Source organism: Perissodus microlepis, chromosome 14, assembly GCF_051167445.1.
Source record: "Perissodus microlepis isolate ML-2025 ecotype Zambia chromosome 14, ASM5116744v1, whole genome shotgun sequence".
NCBI lineage: Eukaryota > Metazoa > Chordata > Actinopteri > Cichliformes > Cichlidae > Perissodus > Perissodus microlepis.
The window spans coordinates 19,734,476-19,746,724 of NC_140474.1; positions in this window are offsets into that span (position 1 = coordinate 19,734,476).

The window sequence follows — 12,249 nt, forward strand, 5'->3', positions numbered from 1 at the left end:
TCACATTTGTGTATTGCAACTTTAATTAAAAGTTAATTTCCCTCTGTCAGGGCTGGAAGTCTGAACGAGGCGGGGGGAATTCCTGAGGCCCTGCCATCGACTTCCACGCCTCCATAAAAGGTATACCTGTTAAACACTGTAATATATAAGCACAAGTAATATAATTTTTTTATAAGTAGCTTTTGTTCATGGCTGTGAGTAAAAGTAAGGTTTCAATGTCCTGGAAGAATAACATGTTTTTTTGTTGTTTTTTTTTTTTTTAGCAATTAATATGAAAAGTGTAATTTCTGAAGAGAATAAAAATGTCAGACACTTCTAAGACATGCTGTCACTTAAAAAAAAGAGAGAAAATATAAGGAAAGGACCACCTGATCACCAGATGATAAATTTACTAAAACTATTGAAAAAACGAACAGAGAGATACTTGATGACATCCACGAAGCATGAAAGGTTTTTTAATGACTATAATAGAATTGTTTTCTTCATTAAATACAAAAAGTTGGTTTTAAATTCTTTAGTGACAAGCAAATTTACATTTCAGTTCTCCAAAATACCCAGTCTCAAAACATATGAAATACTAAAAGTTGTGTTTTATTGTGTTAACTGAGTATTGTGGAAAATAAAAATCAAAGTGTTTTAGAAGTCATTAAAATGTGTTCAGAATTTCCAAAATGGATGATGAGTCCTCTCATAAGTCATTACACACTGATGTTCCCTACATGAGCATCCTTAAATTAATTTAATTATTAGTGAAATCTGTCAGTATTGGTCTTGGTATTGGCACTGGTGATACTGGTGCTGTATTTACTTAATACCAGACAGATACCAAAGTTTTCAGTTTTGCGCAGCACTAACCACAGCTATATAATGAAGCCTTGGTGTTCTGTTGGCTGTCACCTCCCAGGTGGAATTGGTCAACTGGTGCTTGTGTTTGTGATAGTGGATTGCCACGTTCACCCACAGTTTGCATGGAAACACTGATTTGTCAGCATCTGCCTGCCAACTAAAGTAGTAATGAAACTGTGAACAAATGAGAAACATGACATTCGCCTTCAAAGTAAAAGCTGAAACGAACTGTTAGAACCATCGTGTTTCAAAAGCTGTAACTTTTATTTTAAAGCAAAATCTCATTTCAATGACGGCATGCTGATAATAGAAGGGAAAAAGATTAATTGTTCAAACTCTTGATGCTGCAACAGACTCTTCAGAACTTCCTGATTGGGGTAAAACTTTTAAATTTGGAGTCCAGGGGATCAAAGTCAAACAGAGGTGTGAATGTATGACCTGTTACACTCAGTGTTACACAACATGTGACACTTTATTGACAGTGCTTTGTGCACAAAAACTGGTTGGGTGTTGCTTTCCGACTACTCGAGCTTTCGCTCCTGTACACTCTGTCCCTCTTAATATAGCTCTGTCTACTTCCACTCCTCCAAATCCCAGGGTGCTACTGAAATAGAGGAGACATGATGGAAATAATGAGGGTCAGCTCTGGCCTCCAGCCTCCCCTAGCTCCCTGAAACAACTGCTCCACCCATCCCCTGCAGCTGACCCACCAACCACACCCCACCACAGGACGAAACCTCAAGTGTGGACGTCTCAAATCTCCTGCATTTTAGTCAAAGACCATTCTTTAATTTATGGATCTATATTTATTAGCGTAGAAATCTCGGTAGAAGAAAGGAAAATGTGGTATAACTGATCTGCAGTGCATGAAATGAAGTTCTCTACAAGTCGGGACGTTTCAGTGTTTCTTCCTGACATGTTTTCTGCTGAAGGAGTGAAATTAAAACTGTGCAGCATTTGGCAATCGAGGGAAATAAAAGTTTACTTTGCCTGTTTTTCTGTAGTCCTTGCATAAGAAAGCAGTACTGTACAGAACTCTTACAGCTGATGGATAAACTTCTGGCTGAGTTTCGCCACAGAGGAGCCCCCTGGCAGGGAATGAAGAAGGAGGAAGAGGAGGAGAAAAAAAGCAAGAGGAAATTGAATTAGAGACGGGAGACTAAACAGAGTGCTCTGAAAAAAGACACTTCTTGCACTACAGTTTTTTCTCTCTCTGTGTATTGTAGATTTAAATAGATATCATGTTTTGTATAGCTGGCTTTCAAGTCAAAGATCAGCTGTGGGAAATGTCTGAACACATTTTTATTCTTATAAAAATGTGTTAAATTTTTATTTTATTCCACCGATCAAAAAGAGAAAAAAAAAAAGAAGAAGAAGAAGAAGAAAGGGCTAAAACCTATAGGCTATAAACTGTCATATGCACCCATAGCAGTGATGAGTCATGCTGTGCATAATGTAGTTAAAAAGATGTGTTACAAAGAATATGCAGTATCTGGTTGCTAAAATTAGCCAACACAAAAAGAAATTTTACTGGGTAGTTTTTGTGCTTATGAATATATCTTTTTTTTTTGTAGCATGATACAAGAATTAGGCATTACATAGGTGTGTCTTGAGGAACTTCTGTTCTTCAACTGCCATTTTTTAAATACCTCTGCTGTCTTAAAGGAAGTCATTAAAGGACTTTTACATCAGACCGATGCACTTTGCAGCATCAAAGGGAGAGAGTGAGCGCTGGCTGACAGGATCTCTATTTCCCAAAATAGAAAGTGAAGTCAGCTGTAGTGTGTGTGAGAGAGAGAAAGTGAAGAAAAGAAACACAGAGCTAATGAGAAACATGGGGGTTCACAGACTCTGGAACCCTCATACACAGTCACACACTCACACTTGCTAAAATGGAAACACATATTCATGTTTCGGTGTTCCAGTTACAAACATGCAATGCAAAAAACAGGTGTTCATTAATATACTGAAGCTTACAGTGTACAGAAATCACAGCAAATTCACATATTGATGAATACAAACGTTCATACACACTGTCACATAAATACACTAACTGCCCTTTTAGCACAGATGATAAAAACAAACTCGGAAAGAATACTTAGGTCCTATTTGAACCTACTCAACTGAAAATAGCATTTTGTTTTTCAGATAAGATGTCTTAGAAATTTCTCATTGATTCTGTATCATGTTACATAAAAGCCTGCATAAATATCATACAGTTTTTGCTCTGCCCCTTTACCCATTTAAAAGGCAGCCATAAGTCATAATCAAGAACAAAATGCCATGCGGACTGAGCACGAGCTTCGTACTATAGAGACTCGAGCAGGTCTGGCTCCCCTCAAATAAATAACACAATTTCACAGACACACTTTACTGTTTATTTTCATTCATTTAAAAAGGCTCAACCAAGACAAATCCAAGTGTTGAATCAGATCGATTGCAAAAGCAAACCTATCTGTCTGTGCCGATGTGGCTAAATCAACCCTGTTGTTAGTGCTACACATCTCGTGATAATGCTGGAGGGGGGAGGGTGTGTGTGTGTGTGTGTGTAACTGGAAGGGAGCCACAGTTTACTAAAAGCTCTATGTGCCATGGGCAATAGCCCAAACATCCTCTCTCCTGCAGCATCTCCAAACAGCATGATAAGGGCCAGTAATTTAGAAGAGAGATAGGTGTAGTATGAGCAATAGATTGTAAAAACTAATGGAAATTCTGAACTGGCATCCATTAATTTTTTTTTTTTTTTTTTTTGCATGTCAGGGAGGAGGGACTGGACCCCTCCCCTCCTGTCTGTTATCCAGGCAATAACAAGTGCAAGAATATGAAAAGCAAACAAGTTTAGGGATGTTCTCATTCTTTTCCCATTTTGAATATCTCATCTCCAACAATGACGACTCTGTTGCTCTTGTTCTTTTTTAATATTTTAGTCAGCTGCTTACTTTAGAAACTCATTTCCATTGCAAATATATTCAACAAAACCAGGATGCTGGAAGAGTAAAATTCGGTTAACAGCATCTGCAGAGTAATAAGAGCATCTCGGGACTATATTGCAGCTTTCATGCAAAGAACCGGGGCGATGCTTGAATGATTTCAGGCAGAAATTGAAACCTCTAGAACATATATCCCAATTAAGCTTTTTATAAGCTTTTAAAAGCAACAACTTTGCTTGATTTATGAAAAAAGTACAATTCAAATATCCCATAGCAGAACTACGTAAGAGCACAAATCTAACACCGAGATTGTGGCTCTAACAAGGTCCAAACACAGAACTATCAACAGTGTAGAATTCAGATAACCAAAACAGCAAAAGCCCTCACACTTTGTAGCTGACACAACCATTTATGGTAGACAAATGCATCCCCAGCTCAGATCTCCCAGCAGCGTAGTGCATCAATCACACTGGTGGAGGGTGATATAAAGAGCGGAACCCTCAAATGTAGTGCAATAGAGTAGAATAGAAGAGCAAACCCCCAGGAAAGAAAGCAGCATTAATTTCAGAAAAAGAGAAAAAGAAACAAGCAAACTGAGCTGTTAGTGCATGAACAGCACAAGCACGGTTGCAGCGACTTTTGGCTGATATGAAATGACAGGCTTTTTACTGAGGTAAGAGAGGGCAAAGGTAAAGCAATGAGGAGCACTTTGCCCTGCCGTGAGGCTTTTAAGAGCTTCGGTGAGGGTTGGCGTAACTTCATTAGTGTCCCTGGGCGGCAGTGAGAGCAGGTGGACTGCACTGAAGGACTCGAGGGAGGAGAAACAATCCCATCTGCAACTAAACAAGCAATTACAATTACAGTTACAAATAGTCTGTGCCACCTGCCTCGGCTATGACAAATAGAAGGCGGATGAAGATTACTGTGCAATTACGATGTCTATCTAAGCCATCTGTCTAGGTGCTCGTGGTATAAATGTATTCTTCCTGGTTGCTTTTAGTTTGTGTGTGTACGTGTGTATTTGAGTGAGATTTTGCGGAGGTGGAGATCACACTGCTGTCTGCCGAACAACAGGGAATGAGTGAGGGCAATGGGGGCACTCATTGATCTGGACACTGAACATACAAACACACACACACAGAGTTAACTGTGTGGAATGGAAAGATTGCCTTTTTGTTGCTACGGCAACAGTTTGATTAAGTTCTTACACCCAGAAGGGAGTGCTCAAAAACAGAAATTTCCATTAGTATGCATGTGACAGAAAACACACGCTCTCTGTAGAGAACATGGCAATTTAGATAAGTGGGGGTAAAGTATACTTAGTTAAAAGGGTTAAAAAAAAAAAAACAACCACTAATGATGAGCAATAAAGATTTTTTATAGACTTAATATATCCAACAAACCTGGATAGATCTGAATTAAACTGTTTACAGAAGTAAATGTTTGCTACCTATGAAAAAAAAAATCCATAAACCAGTTTTAAATCTGTTATCTGAGAGACTGTGGCTGTTCTGGGGGCATTATATACACCTGCGTATAGAGCCTCTTTTTGTACTTACAACTATCTCAGTTTTTTCGCATTTTGAAAGGTTTTATTTCAAAGCTTTTTAGTAATGAGCCACCATAAAAATGTGTTACAACCCTGTTTTGTTGGGACCCAAACAGGGACAATCCACTTAAACAACAACAACCTCTTGTTATTGCTGTCTGACACTCTGTGAAAGAAACTTAATACTACACTGGATGTAGTGTTCAGATGTGGTGAACCTATATGTTATATATGATCTTAATAACCAAAGGGCTGCAATAATTCTACAATAGAAACTGTCAGTAATTGATGCATACTTTTTTCGGATGACCTGTGAATCTTTTGTCCTCTAGCATCAGCTAGTGGATGGTAGAAGCTATTGTCACAGTGTCAATACTATACATCTACAGGAATATAGCAAAGCATTTGATATTTGCTCTGCTTGCCATTAGGGGGAGGCCTTATTCTTTTCATTCCCAGCTGTGGGTGGCCTTGTGGCAGCTCATTACTTTTACTGTGGCTGAGACAGCGAGAGTCTGGAAGCAAACTGAAACTAGTGCTTTTCCTCCACATTAAGGATATTTAATACACTCGTTTCTTTTTGCCCTCTATATTTGTGTGCACATGACACATTGATGTCTTTCTTCATTTATTTTTACTTATCTACTCTCTCTATAATGATTCAATTATTTGGCCATGATCCTTTTTTTTTTTTTTAAATAACTGTTGTTCTTATACAGTTGTACATATGCAAAAAATCCACCTAGTAGGGTAATCCTGGCACCGAAATATTTTGCAGTGATTCCAACAGTGCCATCATGTGGCTAGTTTAGTAACTCACAGTGTGATGAACGCCGTCCACACCAGTGATTCAGTCACACATTTCCCCCTGACCTTTTGATTTTAACCAGCATCAAGGACGCACTAACGGCCTGAGTATCTGGGAAACAGTACCAAGATTTAACTCTGAGTTGATGATTATAACTATGTAAAATATGTGTATGTCTAGGTTCTTCCGTGTACCTTTTTCACTGTGAATAAAAAGAGTCAGCCAGAGGGAAGACATCATGAAGCGCTAAGTGCATATTTTCAGAAATGTTGTAACGTGAAGGTAACGTCTATTTATGTGTATGTTAGCACACACTAAAAATATCCAGTGTCTTCCCTGCTGGCAGTCAGTCAGAGTATATTAGGAGATTATTTGATCCCTAAGAAAAAAAAGCAAAAATACAAACTATTGCCCCTCAATAATGGTGACATGCCCAGAGTTTATTCTGCCTCATGCCTTAGGACAACTGGAATAGCTTCACCGCTATGACCACGAATTGCACAAGTGGTTGCAAAGTGGATGGATAGTGCTCCCTTAAGTCTTATGCAGACTACAGTTTGCAGGCTATTGGTCCCTCATTCGCGTTTTTGTCTCATATCATGCAAAGTGCAACAAAACAATGCAACTGCAAGATGTGCTTTGGCATTCAAAATATAGCTGCTATCTGACACACGGACTGAGTGACATGGTTTTGCTAGAATTTTTTTTTTTTTAAGTGGTGTTGAGCAATATTTCTCAGGCTTTCTGACAATCTTTCTCTGGACATTAGTTTTCACACATTTTGAGTTGACTCCTAAATATTCTTATATTCAAAAGAATATTTGTGCATTAAGCCACTTAGCACTGACCTGAATCATTTAACCTTTCAGCTGATTTTCAGTCCATTTACTGTTCACCAAACCGTCATTAAAAATTGTCTCAGTGGGAGAGAAGCTGTTCTTAAGGAACTCAGTAGGGAGAAAATGTTGAGACACAAGAAAATAACTGAAAATCAGTGGCAACAGGTTTTATGGAGGGGCAAATCTACATTTTTTCTAATGTTTTTTGGTTCAGACTGTCACAACAGTGAGTGTCTTTAGCCATGTGTAAAATGTAGTAGGGGCTCTGTCATGGATTGGGACTGCATGTCAGCCAGTGGTGTTGGGCATCTTGTTAAAATTGTTGGACTTATAAACACAGAAACATCCTAATCAAATTTTGATCCACCATACAATACCATGTGTAAAACATCTGATTGACAGTGTAGTGCATTCAAAGCATAAAACAGAACTCATTATTGGCAGTGTGGTATCACCGTGGTGGACAACAGGACAAACACCAGCCAAAGAATTACTTGGATATTACATGGTTATTACTTTGGTAATTGCATAGTAATAACTTAGAAATTACCACATTATTACCCTTTTGTTTCCCCTTGTTACCCTACTATTACCCCTTTATTACCGAGCTGTAATATTAAGTGCTTCCATTGCTTTTTATTCTCTAGTAATTACCATAAACTACGCTTTAATTTTTTTTGCCATTGTAGATCTATCCTTTCTCTTTCAGGTACTGAAAATGCTGACTTTATTCTGTCCACCAGAGTCTGGTGGAGCTTTAATCCACTGCATTTGTAGATTCCGTCATCATTGGATCAAATGTAATATGTTTCTCTATGATGATTTTTTTTTTGTTTAAAAAAAATGGAAGGAGGATGCTGCTTTGAAGAATGGTGCTATGTTTTTTGAAGGTCTATTTGTTCCCTCAAACTGAAAGTTGAGTTATTATAATCATTCAAATCTAAGAACAACAGAAGGATTGAAATATCCACTGAACCTTTTAGTCAGGATCAGGTAGATGCAAACCCTGACACCCACCCACACCTACACATGCATATACACCACACACAGTGACACAAACAAACAAATGAGTTCAGGTTTACTGAGGTCTGTTTATGTGTCTGGCAGCCACATGCATCACTGGCTGGTTTTGACTAAACCAATCAGCAAATGGCTCACTAGGCATTTCCTTTTACCGCAGCGAGTGACCAAAAAAACTGTAAAGAATAAAGAAAACGATGAAAGGTGCACGCGCAAGTGGGGGAGACATCAGACCACTTACTACAGTGACGTGGATTTCCTAATTGTACGTCAACCAGAAGAGCTGTGTCACGCTGAACGGACCAATAGGAGGCACAGAAATGGGGCCATTTATGGCATCAACGCTGGCATGAGATGAGAGCTGCTTGCATGAGGGAGCTTTCCATTGAGTAGACAGACGGAAGGAGCATACAGCAATTCTCCAGTCACTGTTAATACAAAAACACAACCCACATGCACTACACCTTTCCACCAACAGCAGGTGGATGTGCTTGCTGTAGATCAGCTTGAAATAAATCCACACAGTTCATTTCTTGCAGAATAAATTATATGAATGTAACGTGTCTCCTTCTGTAAATGTGCTGTTGCTAAATTAAAGGTTTAAAACAACCTTTAATAGAAAAATTCATATGCATTTGTCACAGTTCTGGGTCACCCAGCATTTTCTGTTTCTTATGTTTTGGTGTTTTTCTGTATTATGATTTATGTCTGATTCTTTAGCTATCCTGTGTTGATGAGTATTATAAATCGATATTTCAGTTTGGTTCTAGTCATGAGTTTAGTTTGATGTTAATTTTTCTTTAAGTCTCTGTCGTCTCTGGGTTCCATGTGTTATATTCTTTCAGTCTGTCAAGTGTCAAGTCTGCGTCTTTGTGATTTGTTTCGTGTTTTCTGTTTTATTTTGATAGTCCCAGTCTGATGTCAGTGTGTTCAGTTTTACTTCTCCCCTGTCTCGTTAGTCTAATTTCTCCCAGCTGTGTCTCCCTCCTGTTTCCGTTCCCTGATTACTCCCCAGTGTATATAAGCCCTGTGTTTCCCTTTGCTCTCTGTCGCGTCGTTAACGTCTGCGCACCCTCAGATTTCGCTGTGTGTTCCGTTACCTGGTTTGCCTGCCTGTTAGTTTATTTTCCCCCAGTATAGTTAGTCTTCTGTTCAGTCTGCAACCTGCAATAAAACTGTTTATTTTGAGTTCAACTTTGCCTCAGTGAGTCCTGCATTTTGGGTCCATCCTCCCTGCCTGCCTGCACACAGCCATGACAGAACGACGCGACCACAACCTGGACCCAACGGATTCATCCCGGGAGTGTGATCTCTCCCGCATCCACAGCCTGGTCAAGCGGATTTCCCACACTAAGGACGCTAAAGTGATGGCAATGGGATTAACGCTATTGAAGCGGTCCTGGAGGGGAATCCTCATCTGCGCCGGCTAAGAGGATTTATGGGCTTGATGGACCAGCTGCACGAAGCCCAGGAGGTGCTACAAGCTCGGGAGCTCGCAGCTTTCGCCCGTTCCCGGTAGTCTATCCCAAAGCCCCCGCCGCAGCAGCAGCGGCACACGGAGCTTTCCGCTACACACCGGCAACCGCCATTGGAGAGAGGCGTCTCAACACAGCTGCCGCGGAATTCCTCCTTGTGCCATTCTGAGCCTAACTCACCGGCCTCCTTCTTGGCAGCAATGTGGTCAGAGGATGAAGAGCAAGCCTTCATCGCTCCACCATCACCAGTTTCCTCCATCACCTCCGTTCCCTCATCGGAGAGGAAACGCCGTCGTTCACCCCGCCGGCACCCCTTAACTCAGCCAGATTCTGGGATTTCTGAGCAGCCGGCTGGGGTGAGTGACAAAAACACCAACTCTGTTCCATCTGAGGGGGGCTGTTTCATCAGGAGACACAAATGACTCTGTTCATTCTCCTTTAGAGCCTAGAACTAAAACAAATAATCTGAAGGTTAACTCAGCGACTGAAAATTCAAAAACTGTGCTTGTTGCTGCTAAGCTTGCATTTTCAGAGACTATTGAGCTAGTGCAGCCTGCTTTTCCCTCCGCTGGCAGCTCAGCTGAGCCGCCTCTTCCTCCTTTTCAGCTGAGAGACCAGGCGAGCTCAGCCAGCCTGCAAAAGACTGTTGTTTTCCTGTTCACTCAGAGCAGAAGAATCTAAGACTGTTTCCTCTGAGCTCTTCCAGCTAGTTCAACTGTGTTTCAGGGACTCAGGAGGACCTACTCCATCCCTCATTTCACTTACACTCCAGCAGCCACCAGCTCAGTTAGCTGCCCAGCAGCCACCAGCTCAGTCTTCCACTCCACCACCTGCTTTACAGCCATCATTACTGCTTTCAGCAAAGCGGGTAGCCCAGTTAGCCGCCCGGCCTGTTGCTCAGTCGCCAACTCCACCACCATTTTCTCCTCAATCATTACCTCAGTCCCCTGTTCAGTTGCCGTTAGCTCAGTCTCCGGTGTCGCCGCTACCCATAGCTCAATCATCTGCTCCACCACCAGTTTCATTCTCACCTCAACCGGCACTTCAGCCTTTAGCAGCCCGGTCTCCTGCTGAGCCGCCCTCTTCACTCACTCATGCTAAACAAAGAGATGCACTCATTAAGACTGTTTTGTTCCCTCAAAAGCTGGCTTCTCTAGAGACTAGCTCTCCCCAGGGCCTCCCCAGAGGCTGAGCTTCAACCCTCAGCTGACTCTGGAGACCAAGAAGCTAGCACAACCAGTGTTACCTGAGAACTCTGAGCCCTCTCAGCAATCATTCTCCGCTGAGAGCCCGGGAGAGTTAACCCAGTCACCTCTGCCCTCTGTTGGGAGTTTCTGTGAACTCTTTCAGCCACCAGAGGACTGCACCTTGCTGTCGGTGCCTGAGCCAAACCTATGTGCTGCTCAGCTCCAGTCAGTGTCAACCTTGCCAGAGGTCCCCGCGCCTGCTGGTTCTGTTTTGTGCCCGCCAGAGGCCTCCGTGCCTGCTGGCCCTGCTGGAATGTCCGAGGGCCCGTTCAGCAGCCTGCTTCCGCTGGAGGGTCCGAGCAGCCGGCATCTGCCCCGCCTGGTCCAGCCTCGGCATCTTTCCCCCGCCTGCAGTTTCAGCCATGCCTGGTACTGCAGATGCCATGCCATCTTCAGGTCCACGCTTGCCGCCTCAACATCGTCGGCTGTCTGCCAGGCAGCTTGTTGGGCATCATCGCCACCGTGCGCAACCTCCTGACTGCCACCACTGCCTTCCGCGTGGCTGGCCTCCGGACCTGCTCTGTCGCCACCACTGCCTTCCGCGTGGCTGACCTCTTGACCTGTTTCACCTGTGCCGCCGCCGCTGCTTTTCACACAGTCGACCTCCTGAACGAAACTGTTTTGGCCGCATGCATTGTCGGCCTCCGGGTAGGCCCTCTGAACTGTTTGCTGGTTCTGTTTTTCTTGTGCTCCAGTATTTTTGGTTTTGTGTATTTTGGTTTGTTTTTGGACTTTGTTTTTGTTGTTTTTGTTTCCTGTTCCCTGATTACTCCCCAGTGTATATAAGCCCTGTGTTTCCCTTTGCTCTCTGTCGCGTCGTTAACGTCTGCTCACCTTCAGATTTCGCTGTGTTCCGTTACCTGTTTTGCCTGCCTGTTTATTTTCCCCCAGTATAGTTAGTCTTCTGTTCAGTCTGCAACCTGCAATAAAGCTGTTTATTGAGTTCAACTTTGCCTCAGTGAGTCCTGCATTTTGGGTCCTTCCTCCTTGCCTGCTTGCACACAGCCATGACAGTATTAAAATATGGCACTATTTTGGACATTTGAGAAGCAGCATAATAATAATAATAATAATAATAATAATAATAATAATAATGTGCACACTCCTGACTAACACTCACGTGAAATCACACAAAACACACATCACCATATGGAGGGAAGAGAGGACCATGAAGGAATCCAGTTAGCCCTATCATGTTTCTCACCTCAACAAAGAGCCCACTCTCACACACAAAGCACACACAGGTGGTGATGAAGTGGCCACTCCTCCTTACTCATGAAAAACAGGGAAGACCACAGTACAGTATCTGTATTTTACTACTACTCTCTAATTTGAGAGCTTGGCAATAAAATTTCAACCTTTAACTTTTAATAACCTCTAAAACCCGAGTTTGACAATCCAAAACTGCAACCAGGAACAAGCCGTGTGCGCTGATTAACATCATTCATGGCCGCTGATGAACATGCGTATACAGAGTGTGTAAATAGCGCTGTTTTCAGTGTGTCAACAGTAACAACAGTGTTAATGGTACAATT